Source organism: Ovis aries, chromosome 9, assembly GCF_016772045.2.
Source record: "Ovis aries strain OAR_USU_Benz2616 breed Rambouillet chromosome 9, ARS-UI_Ramb_v3.0, whole genome shotgun sequence".
Lineage (NCBI taxonomy): Eukaryota > Metazoa > Chordata > Mammalia > Artiodactyla > Bovidae > Ovis > Ovis aries.
Window position 1 is genome coordinate 94828124 of NC_056062.1, and position 13602 is coordinate 94841725.

The 13602-nt window shown below is 45.9% G+C and overlaps 1 protein-coding gene and 1 long non-coding RNA gene across 3 annotated transcripts in view; one reads left to right on the plus strand and one right to left on the minus strand.

Annotated features, from left to right (window-relative positions):
- SNTB1 (syntrophin beta 1) overlaps positions 1–13602 on the minus strand; it is a 245040-nt gene that overhangs the window by 40020 nt on the left and 191418 nt on the right. The window lies entirely within an intron of this gene.
- Positions 8685–11453, plus strand: LOC132657237 (uncharacterized). The gene is made up of 2 exons (XR_009595103.1): positions 8685–8982; positions 10156–11453. It is a non-coding gene; the product is annotated as an uncharacterized LOC132657237 (long non-coding RNA).

The following is a 13602-nucleotide window of genomic DNA, read 5'->3' on the forward strand; positions in this document are numbered from 1 at the left end:
CTTTCCTTCTCTAATGCCCAGGAAATTTGCCCTTTAAAGGGACCCTAATAGGCAGCAGAGATTTGTAATTTTTTAAAAAGTTATCTTTTGAAAGACAGTTGACATTACTAAATCCAAAAGAGCAAATTATTTTAAAACCTAGTCTATGCTTTAGCATCCTGTTTCGTCTTCACTGTATCTTTGGGCTTCCTTATCTATTTCCTCATTTTATTAATTCTTCAAAGGAGAAAACCAAAAGTTCTTTGAAGGAATAAGTCACAAGGATGTAACACACAGCATAAAGAAGACGGCCAACGACACTGTGATCACCACGTGTGGTGACAGATGGTCACTACATTTATCACGGTGGTCACTTTATACCGCATGCAAATGTGAAATTATTATGCCATATGTCTGAAATTAAAATAATACCATGCATCAGCTATATTTCAATTAAAGAGACTATCAAAGGCAAAAGAATGTAGGGAGTGTTGGCCCTAAAAACACATTGGCATTTTTTTCACAAAACATTCTGTATTACGCATCTCAGCAGCCAATATGCCCTCTGAAGTTTTCAACTTTTTTTTTTTTCCACTTTCTGACCTTGCCCCGTGGCACGTGAGGTCTTGTTTCCCTGGCTGGGGTCTGAGCTGCTGCCCTGGAGGCGTGGGGCCCTAACCGCTGGGCCACCAGGGAAGTCCCTGAAGGTTTCAGCTTCTTAATGACACCAGAGACTTGGGGCGCATCAGCAGTTTCTAAAGCCATGGCCTGGTCCAACGGGTATGCAATAGTGCCAGATACCATTCCACTATTTACTGTGTGAAAAAATAACATGTTTGCTTTGAGTTGCATATTTCAAAGTTTTATAACTAAACAAAAAAATAAAGGATTCATTTTACAGACATCTCAAACTTCGTGTGTCCAAGGACAACGACAAATTCCAAAGTCCCCTTCTACTTCTGTTTCAGTGCCTTCATAAAGCCTGTCCCAACTGCAGAGTCTTTTTTTTTTTTCCCTCTCTCTGACCTCCTGGAAGCAAGGAGGCAGTCTGTATTAGGATCATAAATCTTGTTGTCAGACAGTTCCAGTCTTTGAGTCAGCTCAGCTATTTACACTGTGATCTTGACCCAGTTTTCCCCATGCTTCCGTTTCCACATCTGTAAAATGGGGGTGATTAAAGTCCCTCTCCTATGAGATTACTTGAAGGATGGAATCCGATAATGTGTGTACATGTTTTATAGCAAACTGCCTGGCAAACACTAAGTCCTCAAAAACCATTGTTTCTCAACGTTTGGTGTGCGGACCACCTGCTTTCAAACCAGCTGGGCTGCTAGTTACAAATTCAGATGTCTGCTGTTCTAAGATCCAGTTCTTCAAAAATGCTGGGGGTGGCACTGGGAGGGGGCCTGGGAAGTCGTGTGCCCACGATTCTTTGAGAACATCACCAGTAGGTGTCAATGACCACAACCACCGTCATCATGAGCAGAGCACTCACTTTCCATCTGTAGTTTCCAAAGACCGGTTCCCCTGGACTCTCCGCCTTGGTATCACGAGGGGGCTCCTTAAGCGTATAGATTCTTAACTCCCCAATCCAGAGAAGCCTAACAGTGCACCTGGGGCGGACACCACACATCTCTCCTTTCCGATCTTCTTCTGGAGAGTCTGATGCTCAACCTGCTTTGAGATTCCCTGGCCCACATAACTCATTCTGACACTGGGTCATGGCCCTTTCTTTTTTAACCATTTAGTCAGTGTCTATGATGCTATGATAAATGTTTGTTGCTGAAATGAGCTGACCGGAATAATGGCGTGCTGGCCGGAGCAAGCCTCTCATCTGTGACCTGCTCTGCTTGGTGAGCTCTCCCCTTCACTCCTGCCTGATACAACGTCCACGGACATTTCATTTCTGCACGGTAGCTTCTCCAGACTCTAGTCATTACTGCACCATTTTCAAGATCTTCTTTGTATTTACTTATTATGAGAACAACTGCTAGCTGCCCACCCAAAATCTATTCTGTCTTTTTTTATTAAAGGAATTAGAATTAACCAAAATTATTAGGAGTGACTATATGTGGAGTTAAAACATTCTTACTCCTAGCTCCAGCTTTCATAGGCCTTAATATTCACCCTCCTCTGACAATTCCAACGCAGGGGTGACCTCCACCTCTATTCTATGAGGATTGCTTAAACATCCGAGTTCATATACATTCATTTAATCACACATCCAGGCACCTCCTTCTCTGAAAAGAAGTCTCCTTCATGTCTACAGCGCACTCTTTGTAGTAACCAAACAGGGACCAATATAAATGTTATTTCCAGATGGAAAAGTAACTATGAAAGCGTAGGGTGACTTGGCTTTTCTTTCCAGCCTAAGCAGAGTTAAGTGAGAACTAGGGAGGCATGTTTCAAATGCAGTTGCACGTCAGGGCTGAAATCTTTCCAAAGGTGGACATTTTGTGGATGTTCCTGTACCTCTTGGGAGGGCTTTTAATGACAGATTTCATATAAAATTACCCTCATACTAATTAAATCTGAGATCTAACTTCAATGTACAAGTGATAATGTGGCACACCAACTACTGAGAATGTGGCTTTCTGTAAAAATGTCTTTCTTTTCGTTTTCTCTGTCCTGCTTTCAGAACTCATCCATCCACTCACAGAGCCTTTATTTGGCATAAGGTGTGCGCTAGGCCCCCTGCTCAGCGTCTTGGTCACTTAACGGTGGTGGAAGGTAGACAAGGCGGAAAAGAGAGTAAACCAGCAACCAGGATAAAAATGTTAACCTGGCCAGTGTTACAAGGGGACAGAACAGGCTGAATTTAATTAAAGTCATGTCAAATGACTTAGATACAAAATATGGCTGAAATTTCCACTGGCAAATAGTTTTCATTACTTTCCAGGGACAGTGCCATGTTCTAACTCTGTGAAGGATATTTTTAAATCTAAATTTTGGCCTCCATGTTATTTAGCGGATGCCCTGAGTGCAACCTCCTGCTCCTTGCTCCTGGTTTCTCTAGCACCTCCCATTGATCTAGTTTAAGAACATAACAGTATCTACTTCACAGGGTAACTGAGAGCCAAATGAAGTAACACAGGAAAAGTGGGAGTATTGGAAGCATTATATGAATACCAATAGGAGTACACGCTTAAAAGTACACAGTCACTAATAGTGCTTCCCGCCGCAGTCTGCAGGGCTTGTCACTTACGGAGTGATGTCCACTGTTATAGCAGCACATCCTTAACAAGTCTGATCCTGGCTACCCCTGTGCTAATCATAAGGTCTCAACTGAACACAAACAACAGCACTTTTGATTCTCTGGAACGTGCTGTCCTCGAGGCATTACATAGTCATCCCAGGGACTGGTTCCCTGACCTTTCATGGGTACCAAGGCCCACAGATGCTCAAGGCCCTTACTGGGAGCGCAGTTGGCCCTCCATATCCACCGACGCAGAGCACACAGGCTGGGAGAGCTGCCGGCTCTTCCCCTGAATAAAGCGTCTGCAGAAGTGGGGACACAAAGCACACGTGTGCTATTCTGATGCTCAGAGCCATGGACGCCTGGACACCCGGCTCCTAGATTTTCCTTGGTCCTTGGATCATCTGAAGTTCTGAAAGGAAGGAAATCTTGAAGTTCTTAAAATTTGCCAACCCCAACTCCACAAAATCACTGCAGATGGTGACTGCAGCCATGAAATTAAAAGATGCTTGCTCCTTGGAAGAAAAGTTATGATCAACCTAGACAGCATATTAAAAAGCAGAGATATTACTCCACCAACAAAGGTCCATCTAGTCAAGGCTATGGTTTTTCCAGTGTGCCGGGAGCCAGCACAGGAGATCCCACCCATGACAAGGACATGCGGAGAGGCCTGGTGGACAAGGTGAGTCAGGTCTCAAGGGGTCCTCTGCCTGAGCATCTGCCCCGAAACCAAAATCTGTCTGTTTACTGTCCACTATTCTATACTCTTCTGACATTACAGGGGGCTATCCCCGACCACCTTTCTCTGGAAAAAGTTAACTTAGAGCTCCAACTGGTCTCCTGCGTATGAAAGGAGTGTCTCAGCTCAAATCCCTCTGATGGCTCTCTACATTGCCTGACAGGTTCCCCCGGACTTTTACTACTTGTGAATTGTTTACAGCCCCCCAGCCACGAAAGGCATGCAGCTTAAAGCATCTTAAAGATATAGAGCCTTTTCTAAAGAGCTAAGAATTATATTGGTGATGGGTTTTCATTGTTGAGTCAATGACTGCTGCCAGGCCTCCACATTCTTTATCATTTAGGCACCTGGAGGATATTAATCAATGTAACTGGGATATAGAAAAAGGAATATAGTAGTTTTGATGTTAGCAACACTAGACTTTTGAGTTAATGAACTTTCTTTTTGTTATAAATCACTGTACTCCTCTTTCCTTGTTATAATTGTTGTGTTCTTGCTAGGTAAGAATGTAACCTTAATTAGTGCTTTCTGAGAGTGGCACCAGACTAGTAAGAACAACACTTTTAAGGCAAATAAGTTTTCTGGTTGACAGACCCTTATCAGAAAAGGGCCGTAAAATGCTAAAAGGCCTCCTGGCCAAAAGATGATGTAAATCACCTAAGACCTGTGTATACAGCTAGGTATGCAGAGAGAAAGCCTGGTCTCAATAAGAGTCAGGGCTGCTGACGCTGCATAACTTTGTATTATCCATTGATCTCTATGTACAACCAAAAGTATAAAAAGCTTTTCTGGACAATAAAGGGGGGGGGGGCAGTCACTGGAAAGACTGGTTTCCCCCATGTGGTCTTTTCTCCTTTTCTTGTTTTCTGGCTGAATTCCCATCTGGAGCGTGGAGGCTCGCCATGTATACTTACTTGCCCTGGCTTCTAAGACCCACGCGAGAGGGAGCCCAAGCGGGGCACCCTCTGCTATTCAAGCGCGCGCTGGTGGCCTATGTAGGTGGTGCAAGTTTCTTGTCTTGAGACTTTATTAGCTTTCCATGTAAACCAAGTTATTCAGCATTTTTTCTCCACTAATTTTCCTACTACACTATTCTTTCCTAATCTCTTTATATTTCTAATTAAATAGTCCTTTCCCAGATGCCGACTCCGTCCCCACTTCAAATTCCCTGGATCCAACCGGGGCTGGACCCCAGTACCAGTGGTCATATATGGATGTGAGAGCTGGACTATAAAGAAAGCTGAACACTGAAGAATTGATGCTTTTGAACTGTGGTGCTAGGGAAAACTCTTGAGAGTCCCTTGGACTTCAAGGAGATCCAACCAGTCCATCCTAAAGGGAATCAGCCCTTAACATTCATTGGGAGGACTGATGCTGAAGCTGAAGCTCCAATACTTTGGCCACCTGATGCAAAGAGCTGACTCATTTGAAAAGACCCTGATGCTGGGAAGATTGAAGGAGAGAGAAGGGGACAACAGAGGATGAGATGGTTGGATGGCATCATCGACATAGTGGACATGAGTTTGAGTGAACTCCGAGAGTTGGTAACGCACAGGGAGGCCTGGCGTGCAGCAGTCCATGGGGTCGCAGGGAGCTGGACACGGCTGAGTGACTGAACTGAACTGCACAAGAACATACTTCCCATCTTTCCTTTTTGTTTTTTTTTTTTTTTTGTCTACATCATAAGACACGCAGGATCTTAGTTCCCTGAGCAGGATTTGCACCCCAGCAGTGGACATACAGAGCCCTAAGCACTGGATCGCCAGGGAAGCCCCTTGTCTTCTGCCCTTTTGTTTCCAACACTTACTCCTTCCTGTAGCAGCTTCTTATGTGCTTTTCATGCACCAAACACTGTTAGATTTATTCAACTTCTTCTCCACCTTTTGACCCTTAGATAATCGGTGACCTTTTTCATTAGAGCCACTGTTTTCCCTCCATCCATCTTAAGGCCTGAGGATCAAAAGGCTTACATGCTATTCTAGATGAGATTTGCCAGAGACACATAACTCTGGGACCTCTTCACTCTCTGCCAAGAAGGACTGTCTGAGAAGAACTCTGGCTTTAAACTCACCATGTGGGGAGTGTAAGGTCTGGGAAAGAAACGTATCACCCACAATAACCTGCTCAGTTACAGATGGGCTACAGCTGGGGTCAACAATGGCCCTGTTTTGTGAGTCTGTAAAGGCACTTATTCCGGTCTCTTGCCTCATACTAACCTCACCTCCAACAGATTTTGAAGTCCTTTCCAGCCTTGTCCCCCAAGGATGAAGACCACCAGTCCAGTCTGCACACTTTTCTCTCCCACTCCCATAAAAAGTGTTCTTTCATCTTCACTGTGTGCAAAGGAATATGGGTTAGGTGAAAGAAAGCGATTTCCATAATATGCAAGCATTTGGTCTCCGTGGCTGCAAAGAGCCATTCTCATTAAATTAAACTGAAAAAGGGATCCTTCAGTTGAAAAACAGAGAAGATGGTGATGATGAAAACAAGCAAAAAAAAAAATAGACCACTTGAGTTTAATTTTACCACTTTCTCATATAAAGAGAATGAAAAAGTGAAAGTGTTAGTCATTCAGTCATGTCCAACTCTTTGTGACTCCTTGGACTGTAGCCCACCAGGCTCCTCTGTCCATGGAAATCTCCAGGCCAGACAGAATACTGGAGTGGGTGGCCGTTCCCTTCTCCAGGGGATCTTCTCAACCCCGGGATCAAGCCCAGGTCTCCTGAACTGCAGGCGGATTCTTTACTGTCTGAACCAAACTGGGATGAATCTCTTCCCACTGTTTCTATTGTAAGTCACTAATGACCTACAGTTGACCCCATTCATGAGAAAAGTTAAGTCATCTATGAGCATCCATTTTTTTAAGTGTGAAAAAAGTCGGAAAGCTTTGCTAGAAAGCTACTCAGACAGAAATGATAAATGAACAGTCCTACAGCAAACCAAGGATCTGAACGATGGATAAAAGCCATTCACAGCATCAGAACAGGCCTCCTAACCAAACGCGGTGAGAAGTATCCATTCCTGGGACAAACATTTCTGATCACATGCTGTACACCAACAGTATGCCAGGAGGTGAGTGGGCATGTTACGACAAGCAGAACCACACGGGACTTCCCAGATGGAGCTTATAGGCTTCGAGAGGAGACAGATGCCGTGGGAGTCACCAACCAAGCAATAAATATCAATTTTAAACGCTGGTGGTGCTGCCACTCACCCTGAGGCTTACAGCAGAGTTCTACTGAGTCAAGTCTGCTTGCTCTGACTCAGGGAGCTTTGCTCATCTTAACTTTGAAATTCCCTTCGCACTAAATGCCATTCAAGGCAAGTGCTCACGTGGGTCAGTGAAGTCAAAACGCACACCTGGAATAACAGGTGCATGGAGGCTGCTGGCTTCCTGTAAATATTTCTGCAAACAGCAGATTCCTTTGCAAATGATCCTTCACCCACACCATGTTCACAGGCCTTTTTTTTTTTGGCAAATGTTTATACAGCTGTTAAAAAGAAAAACCAGGAAAAACAACTTTTGGGACTGAAAAAAAGAAAAAAAGCCAACCAAAACAGATACTCTTCTCTTGCTTTGATTTTCCATTTTCTCAGATTTTAATAAACTCCGTTCCTGGGAGTTTCGATTCACAGGGCAGATCATTAAGAGAACTGTGAGGCCACAGTGAAGTTTGATTATGGCACCGGGTGTGAGAGTGAAGCTATTACCAGCCAGCACAGCCCCACCAGCGGGCGTGGGAGCCAAGAGGAAGCAAGGCCCAGGGAGCAGGCTTGGGAGGCGGCCCCACCCCCAGCCCACGTTTCTCCTGCCTTCCATGACGCGCCAGGACCTTTCAGTCTCACGTCTGATTCCATTGCTTCAAGGTCTCCTGTCCAATCATATCTTTATAGGGTACATCCGTTGTCATTGCATCCCAGGAACTAAATGGTGATGAAGATGTAAGTAGTCCCTGCCTTCATGAGACGCAAGAGTCTACGGTAGTGACAGACAAAAAGGCAAGGAAACACGAAATGATTCCAAACTGTAACAAAAACAAAGCAGGTGATGAGAAAAGCGAGGGAAAGACTCAGCTTAAATAAACTCATTCTTCTAAGGATCCTTAGGGCTTAAAGGGGCTTCCCTTGGGGCTCAGACGGTAAAGAATCTGCCTGCAATGCCAGAGATCCAGGTTCGATCCCTGGGTTGGGAAGATCCCCTGGAGGAGGGCATGGCAACCCACTCCAGTATTCTTGCCTGGAGAATCCCTATGGACAGAGGAGCCTGGTGGGTTACAGTCCACCAGGCCACAAAGAGTCGGACACCACTGAGCGACTGACACACACTAGTGCTTAAAGGGTTAGCCTTGTGCAAGGTCCCTGCCTCTTAAGAAGGGACAAAGCACTAAGCCCAGTAAACGAATCCCTAATAACAGACTTTCAGCCACAAAGAGGTATAATGAGAACACTATTTGGGGGGATGGCGTGTTGGGCAGGGCTTTTTCCTAATCCCATAAATCACCTCATCTAGAAAGCATCTGGGGAGTCTATTTTTAAAGCTGGCTCAAATCCACAAACACAAAAAAGTCCTTGTCTTGAAGAAGGGAAATACTGAACTGTTCAAGGATGAGATCAAGCAGAAAGAGGAAGGACTTTGTTTATTTTACCCCATTCTCTAATGTTTGAGCTTTTTATGACTTCATTACCTTGGTCGGTTACCAAGTGGGAGGGTTGTCTCTTCTGAAGAGCTCATGCCTTCATGTATAAACCTCCGATGATTTTGAAATTTCTGGATCATTTCAAACTTTGAAGTTTGTGGTCCTCTGTTTACGGCAGCTACAGAAAAGTAACACAACCCCTGGCCTGGGGGCCCGGGGCACTAATCCGCCACCCACCGGGGGCCTGGCGGATTTTCATCACCTGCGAGATTTGCACACGCCTGTTTCACAGCCAGGGTTCTTGCTAAACTGGCATTTTTACAGGATGGCAGTTTTTAGAAGAACCAGTGGAAAAATGAGTATCCTTTACAACAGAACCACAAGGAAGGATCCCAGTCAGTGAGCTTGCTAATTGATCACCATCTTGACTGGTAAGTTCTTAACGAGGACGTAGGTCACCGTTAATACAAGGCAACAGCTTGGGAGCACCTCGATCGACTGGACAAGGCAGAGCCAGCTGACCTCTGCAGACTGGGAACGGTCCACGGTCTGACCCACGCAGGGCCGCAGCAGGACGCAGCCTTGGCCAGAGACGAACGTGTGCTTCCAGCCATCTTGCAGCTTCAATAACTTAAGTTCTGTACACGCTTAATGTCCTTAACAGGTTGTGGGTTTACTTATACATATAATTCAAAATGAAACAAAGGTTTAATATTAAAGCAGATTACGCACTGTCTGCTGAAATTAAGAGTCTCTCAGTAGATTTTCCAGTTGCAAACTCGTCATTAACTCTTCAAAGATAAACTTTTCTCAGACTTCCCAGATGGTTCAGTGGTTAGGAATCCGCCCACCCGTGCAGGGGACGTGGGTTTGATCCCTGGTCCAGGAGGAGCGCACATGCCACAGGGCAGCTAAGCTCCACTGAGCTCACGCTCCAGCGCCCGTGATCCTGACAGGGGAGGCCAGCACACTGCAGCAGACGGCAGTCCCCAAACGCCGCAAGCAGGGAAACTCTGGGCAGCAAAGAAGGCCCAGCACAGCCCCAAAAAAATACATTACAAAAATTTAAATTAAAGTTAACAAAATTCTATGTAAGTAATTTGTAGTAACAGTTGGCTGTATAACCGTGTGATTTCTAGCTCATGAGAATCTAGCTATTGGCTCACAAACAGGAAAATGGGCAACGCGACACTATGTGCCCATATAGATTTTTTTGGTAAATTTCTGAAACTAACTGCTGGATGACGCTTTTCCTAAAAACTCTCATTTTCTATCTATTTATGCCTAATTTCAAAACAGGTTTGGAGAATTAAATGCCATTCCGACAATGATACAAAACTTTGCTGAAAGATACAGGCCATTGGTCCATTCAGTAAACATACAGACTGGCCATTCTGCCGTCAGAATAATGTACTTCCACTCATTATAGATGGATGGGTATGAGTCAGCTGGGCCCCGAAATCTATAGAGAGTGATGAAGGCTTAGTGGTTATTTTGTAAAAGTCAAAGACACACATCACTTGTACAGGATAGAAGATTAGTAAGCATCGTCGTATTTTATAACAGATCTTTCTTTTTAAAAATTCAATCTGTTTTTGTCTTAGCAAAACCAATAGCCACTGACTTGCAAGGTGTGTTCAGTTTGTTGGAATTCGTCGAGCACCACTAGCAACACATGTACCTCTGTGGAGGCTTTGCTGCTGCTGTTGTTCAGTTGCTCAGGCGTGGCCGACTCTTCGCGACCCCATGGACTGAAACGAGCCAGGCTTCCCTGTCCTCTAATTCCCGGAGTCTGCTCAAACTCATGTCCCCTGAATCAGTGATGCCCGCCCACCATCTTATCGTCTGTCGTCCCCTACTCAAGCTTTCCCAGGATCAGGGGTTTTTTTTCCAATGATTCAGCACTTCGAATCAGGTGGCCAAAGTATTGGAGCTTCAGCTTGAGCATCCGTCTTCCAATGAACACCCAGGACTGATCTCCTTTAGGATGGACTGGCTGGATCTCCTTGCTGTCCAGGCAACTCTCAAGAGTCTTCTCCATCACCACAGTTTGAAGGCATCAATTCTTCAGCACTCAGCCTTTTTTATTGTCCAGCTCTCACATCCATACATGACTGCTGGAAAAACCATAGCTTTCACTAGATGGACCTTTGTCGGCAAAGTAATGTCTCTGCTTTTTAATATGCTGTCTAGGTTGGTCATAGCTTTTCTTCCAAGGAGCAAGTGGTTTTTTTTTTGTTTTTTTGTTTTGTTTTTTTAATTTTGTGGCTGCAGTCACCATTTACAGTGATTTTGGAGCCCCCCAAAATAAAGTCTGACGCTGTTTCCACTGTTTCCCCATCTATTTCCCATGAAGTGATGGGACCGGATGCCATGATCTTTGTTTTTTGAATGTTGAATTTTAAGCCAGCTTTTTCACTCTCCTCTTTCACTTTCATCAAGAGGCTCTTTACTTTCTCTTTGCTTTCTGCCATAAGGATGGGGTTATCTGCATATCTGAGGTTATTGATATTTATCCTGGCAATCTTGATTCCAGCTTGTGCTTCCTCCATCCTGGCATTTCTCATGATGTACTCTCTGCATATAAGTTAAATAAGCAGGGTGACAATATACAGCCTTGACGTACTCCCTTCCCAATTTGGAAACAGTCCATTGTTCCATGTCCAGTTCTAACTGCTGCTTCCTGACCTGCATACAGGTTTCCCAGGAGGCAGGTCAGGTGGTCTGGTATTGCCAATGAAAGGTTGTTTCCTTCTGACCCTTGCAGCCTATTTCCTCCATTTGGAGACCCCTGGCCTTCCTGCCTGTGAACCTCTCAGCATCTCTTGAAGAATTTTCCACAGTTAGTTCTGATCTACACAATCAAAGGCTCTGACGTAATTAATAAAGCAGATGTTTTTCTGGAACTCTTGCTTTTTCTATGATCCAAAGGATGTTGGCAATTTGGTCTCTGGTTCCTCTGCCTTTTCTAAATCCAGCTTGTACATCTGAAAGTTCTCAGTTCACATACTGTTGAAGCCTAGCTTGAAGGATTTTGAGCATTACCTTGCTAGCATGTGAAATGAGTGCAATTGTGTGGTAGTTAGAACATTCTTTGGCATTGCCTTTCTTTGGGATTGGAATGAAAACTGACCTTTTCCAGTCCTGTGGCCACTGCTGAGCTTTCAAATTTGCTGGCATATTGAGTGCAGCACTTTCACAGCATCATCTTTCAGGATTTGAAACAGCTCAACTGGAATCCCATCACCTCCACTAGCTTTGTTCATAGTGATGCTTCCTAAGGCCCACTTGACTTCACATTCCAGGATGTCTGGCTCTAGGTGAGTGATCACACCATCGTGATTATCTTGGTTATGAAGATCTTTTTTGTACAGTTCTTCTGTGTATTCTTGCCACCTCTTCTTAATATCTCTGCTTCTGTTAGGTCCATACCAATTCTGTCCTTTATTGACCCCATCTTTGCATGAAATGCTCCCTTGGTATCTCTGATTTTCTTGAAGAGATCTCTAGTCTTTCCCATTCTATTGTTTTCCTCTATTTCTTTGCATTGTTCACTTAAAAAGGCTTTCTTATCTGTCATTAAGATAAGAATTTATTGTACTTAAAGTTAAAAAAAAAGCAATTTAGTATTGCAAGAAAAAAAATCAGAAAATACAGTGAAGCTACAAGAAGTACATAGAAACCACCATCGCCTCCTCAAAACGCTAGCGGGAGCGTGCCAGCCCAGCTCTTCCGTGCTCACCTGCTGTTTTGTCTCGATGTGGTAGGCCACAGGTGGGCAGACATCTGTCAGGAAGTGGGGTCTCCCCTTTCTGCGGCTGCCCCGTGGCAGTGCTGACCAATGGGGTGCGGCACAAGCCTCGCTGCCGCAGCTCCTGAGAGTAGATGTTAAAAGATGCGCAATTCCTGCTTTTGTGTGGTGTGAACTCCTGGGGTCCAGAAGCCAGGCTTCAGGAAGCCCAAGGCCTACAACGAAGGCACCCACAGGACCGAGGTGCTCCAGCTGACAGTCCACGCCAAGCTCCCAGCTGACCCCCAGCGCCAACGGACAGCATACCTGCGCGCTGCTTTGGATGGGGCGCCAGGTCAAGCCTGCAGATGACCGCATCTGCAGCTAAGAGCACATGGAGTGAAGCGCTTTCCAGACTGATCCATCAGCCCACAGAGTTTCGAGAGGATACAACAAGTACTGTTTTGAAGCCACTGCATTACTTCAGTCATGTCCAACTCTTTCTGACCCCCGGACTGAGCCTGCCAAGCTCCTCTGTCCACGAAATGCTCCAGGCAACAATACTGGAGTGTGTTGTCATGCCTGTCTCCAGGGATCTTCTAAACCCAGGGATTGAACCCACGTCTCTTATGTGTCCTGGGCTGGCAGGCAGGTTCTCTACCACAAGCGCCACCTGGGAAGCCACACCTCAATTCAAAAGCTATTTAACTGGCATAGATATTACTGAACAATAGATAGCTGGGATGGTCAACTATTGCTTCTATCCATTTATTACTTAATTTACCTACAAAGTGTCTTGGTCAGCATAGCAGTGTCTCCCCAGCCAGACGGCATGGTGTTGGAATCCGTCTGGCCATGAGATGGGGTAGAACTGGGCAAACTGGGCCTGGTCACTGGGAAACGGATGGGCCGCTGCTGCGAGGCTGCGGAGGGACAAGGCAGGGCAGGACCATGAGGGCTGGTCCACCCCAGGCCAGAAGGAGTGCCCGACGCAGCCTGCCAGCCTGGCGACCGGTCAGACGGAAGCTGGCGGGGAGCGCCAGGGCACAGAGGGCACGCGAGGGGTGAGAGCCTGGTGCCCGCGGGCCGCACCGGGGGACTGGCGTCCGGCTCCTCCCGCAGGGCCACGTCGGGGCGTCTCCCAGCCCTGTGGGGGCGCCGCCGGGGCGCTTGGAGAAGACCCGCAGCCTTGGCAAAGGTGGACCCACCCGCCACGCTGTCAGACGGTCCCCGGGCCGTGGCCGGCCGAGGCGGGCCTCTACAGCTGAGGGTGCGACCTCAGTGTCAGGGCAGGCTCCACCGGTCTCGTGAGGACGAAAAC